Genomic DNA, 13,484 nt, shown 5'->3' on the forward strand with positions numbered 1-13,484 from the left:
CGAGAGTAAACGTAACTCTTTTTCAGAGTTCAATTCGCTATCTTATTCGTATCGAAACAGCGAGGAGATTGAATATTTTTCCATATGATACCGTTGGAATATTTGATTCGAGAATATTACGGTCGAACAACTTTTATTCCGTAAATCGCGTTCGAAACTGTAGAATTGTTAAAACTTTTCAAAACGAACGATGTACTATTACAGCAAAGCGTCGCAAGTGCTAGTGTATACGAGTTTATCTACATATGACGTGTCTCAGGTGATACAATTGAGCGGGAGGCAATTCTTCGTGCACAAATAAATTAAAAAAAAAAGTTGTCTCGTTTCAGGTCTCGTTTTCGAGAAAATTGAGTTTGACATAGAATAGGATATTCATATTGGAAACGTCCGATGGGGAGTACGTGAGTACTTGTTGAATTTTCAAATTCAATTTCCTCGGAAACGAAGCCTCAAACGAACAAATTTCATTCTCTTTTTCGATTTACAGCGCTTCGTGAAAGTATTCGTACACTTGTCGTCGAAAACTTCCACGTGTCTACAGTATATCATTGCGCACGTGTTATGCTATGAAACATTTTGAAATTTCATTAGCACTGTAATGAGATGCGATCGCCATCATTATATTGGCGAAATTTGAATCCGATCTGAAAATATATGCCAGAGTACATACATACATATGCATAGGCGGCGAAAACACGTATTTTTCTGTCTGCAGTCATTCTCGGATCGTTGAGTGCACGTTGCAATAACAAATAATGCGATTGAGACGTTTATCTTGCTTTTGCAATTCATTCTCCGTGAATTTCTATATAGTCATTTACTTGCGAAATCTTATGAAACCATTTCAAGATCACATGGTATGAGTCATGGCTAGATACGTTTTGATCTCATTTTCTAATTAGTAAATAAGGAAATAAGTTACTCCGTTAAAAAAAGAAAAGATGTTGCAAATTACTAAAATTTCAAAAGATGTGACCTAGAGATGACATTTACTTTTATAGCCTAATTTCCTCCTTACAATACAATGACTTTCTCTCGAAACATTTTCTTGTATCATGTAACATTGTACGATATGTTTATTGTATATTTTACATTTAACAAATAAGAGAGTAATTAAGGGAGGCAGAGTTAAACAGGACACCCTTTATACATGAAAAGTTTTTAGGAGCGTTCGAATATTTTTGTGAGCCACTTTATGTTGTGTACAATACCTAGACCAACGATTATTTTAAGTAGCTTAATCATATTCAAGGGCAGCTACTCGATACTGTGCTACAGTAGGCTACAATATTTCGTAAATCTATATATACTATAATTTTTGCTTTGCGCTGTTATTTCTTCGTGATTCGCTGTCGGAGCGAGTTGATTCCTTGCGTAAACAAACCGTGCGTCGATGTTCACAGCAGCCGTAGCTCGCCTTCCGCTCGTCAATACTCGAAAATCGCTTCTAAACTGAAGAAATGTCTATTGCTGTCCATTGGTATCGATATCTTCTCTCAATCTCTCACACTTTTTCTTCCCTCAAGATATTCTGTTTCATACTGCAGTCAGCGTCGAACGACTTACATGTTTTGTTGGTTGCTGTGAATGTTTAAAAGCTCTGTTCTTCACTGTGTCGATTTAATCCGAATCTCAATCTGATACGCGAGTATTATCCTTAAAAGCAAATTCCATAGATTCTTCGTTGAGATAACAACTTTCTACGCGATCTTTCGAAGAAAAATATTAGAACACTGGGAAGGGTTACTCCTGATTCGACTGTCGGTCAGACAGCCAAGGAGAGAAAAGCTGTTCCACATACAACATCGGAATTACCGATATGTTCGCAGCTCCCTTTCACCCCGCTCCTAAAAAACATCAGCCGATTTAATAATAATTAAATTTAATAATTTCAGATTATTCATGATCACAGATGCGTGTGCAGCACGCAGCGCGCAGCACGCTAAGCGTAAAATCCGCTATGTTTATTTGAAGGCAAACTCGAAGGTAGCATAATTGATAAACTAGTTCGAGAGCAGTCGAAGTACGTTTGATTTCGCAAACGATGTACGGGGGTAGACTTTCGTAAGTGATGTAAGGGACTTACGTAATTGGTTAATGGTCGATTAAATGACAAATTCCTAACGCGAAAGTGACATATCGATAGGTTAGCCGAGCGATTAGACAGTTCTAGCGAAGCGTCCTCCGCGTCGTCAAGGAAACCAGATTACGTTAAAGCTACCGTATCACGTACTGTTAACCAACCTCTGGGCCTCGTTGACGATTGTCTGTCACGGAAGTCTCTTTAGCACGTGCCCCTAAAGCGGCGCTGCTTACGCGGCAATGCACGACTCTCAGTATACATGAATTTCACGAAACGGCTATCAGTTTCAAGTAACCTACGGCGAAATATATTGCGATACGTGTATCGATCTTTAGATTTCACGAGATAGCGTAGTTCGCGTTTTGATGCGCTAACTTCGGGACATAGGATCTTTAGGAATATACGAGATATCTTGCAACGTCGGTGTTGTTACGAATAACGACAGATAAATTAATTATGAAAAAAGAGTCACAGGACTTTGCTTACCGATTAAGTCTATGTTAAGTGATTCGTGCGAAAACCTCAACTTTTTGTGCTGACGAAGATAAAAATCGTCGTTAAGCGTTCGATGCTGCTTGGACGTCGCCATATTGTTTCTCAATATTCGGCGCCAATTTTAGAAAACGATAAGGATACATCACTGTTGCGCGGACGAAGGAATATAAGTCAGAATTATGGTATTCGTTTTGCGAAGGAGCGCTTACAACATCCTAGATATAAATTAGATATTAATATAAAATTAGACGTAGGTGGTTATGGTCAAGCGCATTGAAAATATTCTTCATAGAAACGAGGCGAAGAAGGATAAAGTAAAAGGAAATTTTATGGCATTTTGAAGTTAAGAAAATAAAATTTATCGAACTCAAGAATGTTGATGTCTATGAAGAGAAATTAAAAAAGCTAAACTTAAATTAAAAATACTCGTTAAACGTTAACGAAAAAGCAAAGAATTATGCTGGAATTATTATGGTAGTAGGAAGAGTAATGGACAACTTCCTGCAGTTTACACAAAAAGAAATGATGCGACCGTTTGCGTGCTGCGTCTTTCGATGTATCAAACTCGTCATCTTAAATCGCTGAAAAAATTGGAATTGAAACTAATCCGTGAATTATTTATCGAATACAATTGTGGTTCAGGAAAGCGTTCGAATTCTACTAGAAAGTATTTATGTGTATATTACAATTCAAAATATTTTCTAATCTCATTAGTAACGAGATACGACTATCGCGATTATGTTCCTAAAATTGAGAATGTATATAGATGTTAGAAGATCATTATAGAGAGTAAGAAGATATAAGCAAGAGTCATTTATTCACTGTATTAACAAGCTAGAATACGTGGCGAGACCGTCTTTAGCACTAATTGCATGTTTAAGACCGCTGTTCACTAATTTTTTATTCAGCGTATGATTGCAATAAATGTCTTCTAGCTTAAATATATCTACGAATTAGTTTCAAATTTCATTATTATAACACGATAGTCGTGTCTCATTACGGTGCTAACGAAGTTTCGAAAAGTTTCACGTAACGTGTCTAATATATTAAAAAAAAAAAAAAAAGAAAAATTACATTCTGAAAGAATGTGAAGAAGATGGCAAAAAAGTATCGTAAACGAAATTCCGTGCCAAACGTTCGAATACTTTCGTGAGCTACTGTGTATTTTAGACACGTGACAATATTAAACAAACTAAACAGACTGAAACAAAAATGAACACATGCATCGTCAGCAAGGCATCGATTAACTTTTGACTCGTACGATGGAAGAGGAAGTGACGAAGAATTATACTCATCGATGAAAAATATTTTCAATCTAGATGATTCAGATGGTTTCGATTATTACGATGTATCAGTGCAAAGAAAAAGAAAAATTACGAAAACGCGGCGTGAAATGGCTGCGGGGATTACAATGCTTTGAGCAGGTATGCGTTACGATGGAAAAACTGATATTCATCCTGAATTGTACGAGATAGCAATCGTGAAAAGAGCTAGCGCGGCCATAAACGAGACTGCCTATGTACTTTGGACACAGAGATTCGGACGCAATTAAAGAATTGGAAGAAAAGAGGTTCACGATTGGTATCAAAATGAATCTCGTGGAAAACGAGGAACTTGCGAGTGCTGCACCGAAAGGAACGTATCACGAACACCTTCTCCGAGAGAATAAAAAAAGCAAGACTCGACCGATTGTGGATCTTAAGTACCGTTTTCAGTGAAGCAGCAACGAGAAACATTTTGTTGGTGTTCCGTGTTTCTTGAAAAGGTCGCCGTTTGTTGTCGAGCGTTTCTCCAAGTTTTTTCTTCTTTCCGTTACCGGCAACAAATGTTGTCGCTTGTTTCCTGTTCCCATTGGGAATGGTAAAGATCAAAGAAAAATAGGCAACGAAAACAAATGTCCATTCAGCGTATACATGTTACTGGCGACGAATAGCCTGAAACCTAATACAAAATTCAAATGTTCCTTAGATTACGTTGCCTCGGTGTGGACAAAACGTGTCTATAAGCTGCTATTCGTTGGAAATGTCTTGGAACATGTAGCGAAAAGACGTTGTTCGACGTTGCATCAGGAGAGGGGGAGGGGGGCAGTAGAACGTTATTCACACGTGGTAGAACAGAAAAATAGATCGTTGCTTGGAATGGCATGCCGCGTGCTGATTGTCGCAAATCTCGAGAAGAAACATTGGAGCGAAGTCATAAATACAGTAACTTGCTTATAGAATAAACTACGGAAGATAAGAGATGACGTGCCTAAAAGAGGACACGCTTGACCATGGTAGATAAAATGGATATGAATGTGAAGCATTTCGATGCGAATACAGCGATTCAGCATATACATATACAGCGTATACATATTCAGCGAATGCTGCAATAGAGAATTGAAGGAGATAATATGTATACATAACGCAACCCGAGGGCTACGCTGTCTCAGGTAAATGTGGTTACGTATGCAAATTGAAAAAGGGCATCTGCGGATTAAACAAGCGGCAACGTTATGAAACGACAGATGTAGGATGCTGGCTTTAAGAAATGCGTTTATCCTATATTTTACTAAGGATATATTTACGTTACATATATTTACGGTGTTGCGATTAATTTTAAGCTCAAACGTATTTCCTGCATCGTTTTTTCGATATTTCCAAGAAAGTGAAAAGCGAAGTTGTTTACGTAATGCGTCAAATGTACGCTATAGAATTACACGGCGAGTTATTGACTTTCGTAACTGAAGTAGAAAAAACAGAAAGGTAAGTTTTCAACAAGACAACGCTTTTATTCGTATAGCCGCCGATGCGAAAAAGTGGTTCGATTTTGGAATAGAATTATTACCGTGGCGAGCATCGAGTGCTGATCTGAAGCCGATCGAGAACCCGTGGGGAATTGTAGCAAGAAAAGTTGACGATCAGGAGAAGCCAACTATAGAAAATATCAAATTGAACTAAAAAAATGAGCAAAATCCAAAGGTCAGACGGATATCCGAAACGAATAAATTAGCGAACAGTGTTTCCAACAGGTTGATGGAAGTAATCTAAAGTAAAGAAAAATCTGCTAAATATTGAAGGAAACGGTAACAAAGTTAATATTGAGTTCATACTTTTCTACAACTAAAACTTATTTACTTACTAAATCTTGTGTACTCAGGGAGAAAAAGCAAATTCGCGCAGTTTGTTTACGTGAGTTTCAAATGATTCAAAGTGCAGTCGAAGCTGCACGAAACATTAATTTTGCATTTGGTGAAGGAGCGATAACCGGAGGAACGCTATAATTTTGGTTTCAAAGATTCCGAAATAGCGATGAAAGACTCGAAGAGAAAGGGGATCGTATTATCCCAAAAGCTCTAGATTTCTATGATCATGGAATACAAAAAAGCTTGTATCTCGCTAGGAAAAGCGTATTAAATTTAACGGATGCTATTTTGAACAAATAAATTTATTTTGAATAAAAAAACACAAATTAGGGTATCATGTCTGAAAACCGCGATTTATTTCCGTACTACCTAATAGCAACGCGTGACGTTAGGTGATAGAGATCAATACTCATGTGCGTTTGTGCCGTCCCGCGAGACTTGTTTTCATTTCTGTGTTATACGTCACAGTTAAAGCTATTTTTGTCTTTACTTCGTCAAATTAACATTAAAGAAAACGTTTTTATAAATCCTATTTGAACGTTACGCCTTGCGTTAAGCTATGGTTATAGTTGATGCGCTTTACGAACAATACATCCAGATATGCCATTGTAATTATAATCCTATTTTCGCGGATGCGTTGACCTGGCGTTGGCCTCAGTCGCAATTTAACACATAGTCAGTGTGCCATCGGTAGGAACAAAAAATCTTGAGGATTTTCGTGGCTAATTTTATGACGCACACTTCCGCAGGCAAGAGGCTAATTTCTAGGTCGGGAATGATTTTAATTTTCCATGTCCATGATGTTCTCAACGGCCGAGGCTGTCATGAAACTGCACCTTCTTACCTAATTGATCGCAAGCCTCACGTTCGTCCAAGTATGGCTTACCCTTTTTCCCCCAAGTATCTCCTGTGCTTCGGTCGCACGAAAGTGCATTAGCGACACCCAACGAACGAGCATGCTGATTGGTCACTTTCTTGCGTTTGGTGAAATTCAAGCAACGTGTACACTTTCGCACCCTTTTTGGGCCTTGCTAGGTACTCTAGGTCGAATCTAGCAAAATCAATCTTGTGCGAGCCTTTCATCTGTAAACATCTCCAGGCATTCGCAGAGTTGAAACGATCGGTTTTGCCAATCTCAGTCGAGCTATATCTCGAATCGACTTTAACTCTCAGCAGTCAGAGTAAGATATCGTGTGACCATTCATAACGACCATTCGTAAATCTTGTCTCAGCAATTGGAGACAGTTCGAAATTTTCTTATCGTTCGGAGAAGAACACCCCTCAGTGTCGTCGACAGTTTGCCATTCACCATTCCTCCTCGTGAATATATCGCCCAAGGTTAATTCGACGGGTGCAATGCAGTGCAGTGTCATCGTCGTCGGACACACGTAAAAATACACACACAATCAGTTTTTAGTTAAGTCAATCACGCTTCAGTTATTTATAATCCAACAGCCAGTCAGTCAATTAGTGAGATACAATTCAGTAGTCAGGATTAGACTTCGGAATCAGGATCGATCAGTCTACCGCAGAAGCCAGAGCATGCAGAACATCCACAACTTAAGTGAGACCAGTTGTCAAACTTTCATAGACAGCACCTGTTTCATCGATCATATTTCACGACAGTCAGGTTGATGGCCGCACGTTCATTGAATACACCATAAACCAGTATTCAGTGTATTTCTTTCCTCTATCAACGGGTGGTCCTTCGAGAAGTTAGGCGATACGAAGTGCAATATCCTAATACACTAGGTGAATCAGCATCCGTATATTATTCATATACGGTGTTCTGTATTTATATATATTCGCGAGTATACTGGTTAAGCAATCGTCTTCAGTGCTAATAGGATAGTCGGCTGCGTTCCGTTTCAATATTATTTTACCTTTTGGGTTCTTGATATTCACAATGTCAGTTTCTGTTCCAGGGATGGATATTAGGTACAAAGAGATCAACGAAAACTAATTGTTACGACCGATCGCGGAGAGACGCGGTCGCGAGGAAACGCGTCAGCGAGAGGCGTAAATTCTCGCTACGATTCTTGTAATCGACGCCGCGAAATGGTCGCTCCCCGTGTTTCGATTAGGATAACAGGGGTGGTTCAATGAATTTAACACTGTATTAACAGGTTAAGATAACATATATTTTCAACAACAAGGTAAATGGTTGTAAAGACGTCGCAGCTTATTTCATGATAAATACAGTTAGTGGTTCGACTCGACTTCTGACAATTCTCGATATTTGCAGTATAAATGTTCGTATGAAACTTTGTAAACGCGACGGTTCAGATAGAATGTTAGGTTGAGATTTTGTAAGTGCGACTGTTCAGAATGACTGTTCGTTTTAGACTGACGATCTTAGACCGATTCTTTGTCTTTCGGGAAGACAACCCCCACCACCCTAGGATCACGCCACCGCACGCGCCGATGATCACGTAGGCCGATTTCTTTATGAAAATAAACAAATCGCAATCGACCTTTCTGGAACTCGCGGCCAGGCGGCAACCAGATGCTCGTCGATACATTGTATGTTCTCGTCGGGAAGGTGAGACTATGGGTATGCGACGCCGGCGGACCGCGGTCGACGGTTAAAAACACGACCCATAATGAACCTCGCGACGCAAAAACATCCTACGTGACAAAACGAACGTTTCCATAGTAACCAATAAGGATGGGTCCTTGAGATTATTGAAGGTGTGCTGTGATGAGGTGCGGACATATTGTTGCCAGCCTGCCCGCGGTGTGTGGCCCGGTCGAGGAAAGTGTCACTCGACGTAACACTAATTGTAAGCGCTATTGCGTATTTATAATTGAACGAAACGTTCATCCACGCGTTGGGAATGATATTTCTATAATCAAATTCAATTCTCGTCTTTCCAAGTGCTATATTCGTTTCGTAAGTATTTAGTAATGATATATACGAGGTTTTGACTAATGGTATTACATATTTGGCTAATGGAAGTCGTCGATATATTTTTGTTCACGAAGAATTCGCTTTGCGTATCTTCTACTTTGCGTATTTGTTCGCGGGCGTTGGAGCTGCTTATTTCCAAACTAGTTTATCAATGAATTGAACTGTGCTTTATAGCCGTGGGATTTCTGATATATATTAGTGGCGTTCTAGAACTCTGTACGGTTTCCCATACCTACGGGTTTCAGGAGTTTTCGATTCTGACTCTGATGAGTTCCACATTTATCGAGTTGCAGTTTTAAATCACACTTCGCGTCCGAACGTTATATACGGATGAGCGTAAACTGATTTCTCATAGAAAAATAAGAAAAGCATACAGAACGAAATGTTTTTGTTCGAGGCTTATTTGTCGAGAAAATCGAATGTTCCGCTCTTAGACGAAAACGTTTGTTTATAGGATCAAGTACCATTGACGCTAACCGTTTGGACACAAAGAGGGCAATAACAAGGCCTAATTTCGCGAAGCAGGAAAACGTTGAAGCCGAGGACTTTCAGGCCTCCCACGTAACGAGATAAATTGCCCTTGGACCCGTAGCGAACATAGACGATAACGCCTTAAAAAGGTTGGTCTAGAGAGTCACCCAATCAACTTCGTGCAATTTTTAACAGAATCGGCTCTATCCATCTAGGAACTGCTTCTCAGCCTCACAAGTTCGCTTGAGGAGCCAATCAACTACGACCTTCCAAAGCAAATACATAGTCTGCCGCGATAGTTCAATGGAGTCACACGAATTAGAGAAATGAAAAGAGATTCGATAAAATTTCTCTATGTAAGTTGTCCTTATTACCTACGACATAAAGAACGTACATCGTTGATGATCAAGCTGAAGCGTATGATACGTTGAATTCGAAATTTCAGTGTGTCGAGCGACATGCAACGTGTATCGCGTATGTATACGAGGTTTGCGCGAATTCCTCTAATGTTTCGTACACGCGAGCTGTTAGTTTCGCTTAATCGCGACCATGAGATACAGGAACAAGGAATATCTCGAGATAATCAAGACTTTGAATGCCTATAGCGGTAATTTATGCTGCTGTTCGCTATTACGGAGAACGCTATGCCAACCAACGTTCAGTGTTCTTGATGTCAGAAACGCTCTCTTTTAGAAAATGCATCCTTTGAATCTCGGTATCGGCATTGTAGTCGTACGCGCGGGCGTGCCATCGAAGATGATGCTCTAGATTCTAGAAGATTCATAATCATAACAATCCTTGACTAACACCATCGATTTTGAGACTCTGCACGAGTGTTCGTTAGACCCAGATAAGGAATTTAGCCGTAATTCGTTCGTGCTTTAAGGGAGAAATTTTTGCTTTAAGGGAGAAAACAACCCTCTCGTCCGAGTCGGCTTTCTATGTAAATGTTTATAGATCGTAAACGACAAGAGATATGAAAAAGTGATTCAAATTAAAGTTATATCGTGTCTTGACACCTATAAATTTGTGCGAAAAATTTATTTAAAAAATCATTTCTTTGCAAAAATTAAATTGCTTGTCCGCTTTTCTTACAGAAATTTTAATCTTCTTCGAATCCAACGGTGTACCACAGTACATAATTATTGTAATTATTCCATGCAGAATCGTCACTTTAAGTTTCGTGTATTACCTGTGCTGGCTGTTAATTCAATGTGTAGTTGCGACGTTAACTTTTGCGATAACGATCGTTTCTCCATACGTTTTACATGAGATAACCATAACATTAATTTCATCGTAACGCATCGGGATAGTAATCGATGGATGATAACATATTGTTCACACAAATCTTTTAACGGGGTTTATCATGCTGAAACAATAAAAATGCAAATCTATTTGGGACCTATAGATATACAGGACCAGAAGGAATAATTTATTTTCATTTAATAATTGACAAAAGATAAGTAAAATCAAACTGCGGATAGTACAATGTTACAAAATGCAATGCTTCAGCATTTACCAAGTTATATTTTCTGATGTTCAAGAACGTTTCACATTTATACCTACTAAATAGCAGTAATTCTGCGTTCGAACATATTTTGGGTTGGTTAGTACTGCTCTGCGTTTTAAGGTTCATTCATCCAAGACGGTTCATTGTTCAGGATTGTCTATTCTCTGTTCGCTTTTCATCGCATACAAGTTGTTGAAGACTAACTCGTCGGATAGTCGGTCGTGCGAAGATCAGTTGGCAGTGTGACTAACTATGGATCCCGAAGAGGAACAAATCCACGTGAGTCAACCGCGACACAACATTTATCGTATTTGAAACGAACGTCTCCTATAATTAAACTGCCATGTTTACTGGTAGAATTTCTTTAAAAATAGTTCAATAATCATTTTAATACACGCATAGTCGAGCTTATTTTGAAATTACTCACAAATTTCGTCACGAAAGGAAGATTGGTTTCCATTTAAGAAATCGAGGACAATGTAGAAATGTCAAAAAGTGTGAGTGATGGAAAAAAGTGTAATGTGAAGCAGTGAATAAGAATAAAAAATGGAATTATTGAAGTGGTTGTAGCTGCTACTTGTCATAGCTTGTATGTGTACAAGTACATTTCTGTATATATATAGATCAAGAAAAGGAAAATGTCCAATAAAAAGTTAAAAATTGCTCTTACAAAGTATTAGATAGTGTTGTGGGAACAATAGAATTTCAAAAGTATTTAAGAACGATATTTACAAATCGCTTATCTGTTCCTATACTGTATCGAACGAAAATTACTCTATTATTATTTCGTATTGTTGTTATAATTTTTCAATTGAAGAATTTTTTAGCATGTTTGTATGACATGTTTCTCTTATTCTTGCTCAAAGAAATATGCATCTAGTATCATTTAGTGGGAAAATGTACGGACATGCCACATGTATCTCGTGGAGTAAGTAACAAAACTTACTAGGCTAAAGTACCTTGAAGTACTAAAAGAAAAATATTTCAGATGAAGCATTGCGATTGAAGTTGAGATTTTTCATGCACCAAAGACGTTAATGCGCCTATGCACCTTTTAAGTGACAAATAAGTCATTCTTACATAATCTTTGGAGAAAAAGCAAAGAGATACAGAAGGAAAGCCTCTTTTATATTTTCTAAGCAGTGGAGCATACTAAGTGATTGAGTATTCTTTTAAAAGCAGTTCTTCTTAAGTTTTTATTAACTTTATAGAGAAGGGATTTTAACCAAAGTTTGCACGCACTATGTTTCACTTAGAAAAAATTCACAATAGCTTTATTGTTGTTGGTAGCCTGTGGATATTTATGTTACTGAAATGTGTAAAAAAAATATGTTAATATAATACGTAAGATATATTGGAAATCATATTATTTGAACATGATAATAAAATATACCAATTTAAATTATATCAACTCTAAATATTTCATGAACGTCATCCAGCATTAATTAGTGACGTCTCTCATCAAAGGCTAATTTACGAGTAGAGACTATCGTTTAATATTATAAGATGTAATAGGTGCATATCTTGTACATCATTAACGATTTCAGCTTGTAAGGTGTTATTAATTCGTAATGTAGTTTCAAAACCGAAATTTTTCTTTAAAATTGCGTTCCATTTGGACATCGTCTTCTTCGCAAATTCCTGGAATACATACATGTACAGTCTTTTGTATTCACTGGCAGGATTTAAAAATGGCTCTTGGTAAGCATACGATTTTTTAGTACATATTGGAGTATATGAGTACTATATTGGTATATATTAGTCTTTTTCGTATCTGTATCAAGATATTCAATTATGCGATTCAAAATAAAATATTCAACTATTGAATATGTTACAAAAAACAATCTCTTTAATTAATTTGGAATTGATTAACGGCTTCTTTACATATATAGTGTGGTACAAGTAAAATAAATGTGGATATTTAATAGGCTACAAAGGGTTTTAATCATTTTGATCGTTGTCTTTATAAGCTCGAAAGGGTTTTAAATGTGTGTGCCAGGATTGACGTCCATCCGCTATAGGTGCTGAAATAGACGTTCATTAAAATGTTTCAAATGGAAATCCGAGTATTAAATCAAATATCTCCTCTGTAATCTACATTAGGAAATCGTCATTTGTTATCAGAAACGCATCGCTTTTGTTTTTTTCTTTATTAGCCAGTAATACTAGTATGTATGAAATGTGTGACCTGTACTGGTTCGTACTACAGACTCTTACGAAGAATGCGTTTTTACCTGAAAAGATTGAAATATTAAAATCGTGTATGAAAAATAAAATTCTCAGCTTTAAAATGTTATACAACGACAGATATATGAAGGCAAACATATTTATTAAAAAAGAAACATGATAATTAAGGTTTGGAAAATTGGTGCGATAAAATTCAACATGTCACAACCTAATGAATATTACGAGCGTTTGAAGTTGGTGGTAAGTGAACTAATTCTACGCGAATAAATATTAAGCATCCATTGATTATCCATTTTTTAAACAAATATCCTTATTATTCGTGCAAAGTATATAATTTCGTGTACATTGAATATTACACGTTGCTTCCTACTTGTCGAAATAAAAATATGTAGCAAGCAAACGCTTTGACAGCTGATCGCGGTCGAGCGATATTGTGATAACATAATTCACCAACGGAACAGTAATAAGACTAAATTACAGTAATAAGTTATCTCACTTGTTTTAGCATTTAGTTTGAAGAATAATCGTTGGCTAGTTGTCCAAGGAGCATGATCAATCTATGTTGTTAATAAGAATTATAAGATAATAATGTAGTCATTCGTCTATTCTTTGAAGAAGCTCGAGCACGTAGTTGCCTGTGGCGATAAAGCGACAGAGTGGTCAGAGTGGTCAAAATGGAAGAGAGAAGGAAGCTGAACGAACG

The 13,484-nt window shown here is 37.5% G+C and overlaps 1 long non-coding RNA gene across 1 annotated transcript; it reads left to right on the plus strand.

The window, feature by feature from the left end:
- Window positions 1–8,485: 8,485 nt before the first annotated feature.
- Window positions 8,486–11,999, plus strand: LOC132908802 (uncharacterized). Its single transcript, XR_009658421.1, has 4 exons — window positions 8,486–8,595; window positions 9,068–9,233; window positions 9,300–11,522; window positions 11,583–11,999. It is a non-coding gene; the product is annotated as an uncharacterized LOC132908802 (long non-coding RNA).
- Window positions 12,000–13,484: the final 1,485 nt, after the last annotated feature.

Source organism: Bombus pascuorum, chromosome 7 (genome assembly GCF_905332965.1).
Source record: "Bombus pascuorum chromosome 7, iyBomPasc1.1, whole genome shotgun sequence".
In the NCBI taxonomy this organism is placed as follows: Eukaryota; Metazoa; Arthropoda; class Insecta; order Hymenoptera; family Apidae; genus Bombus; species Bombus pascuorum.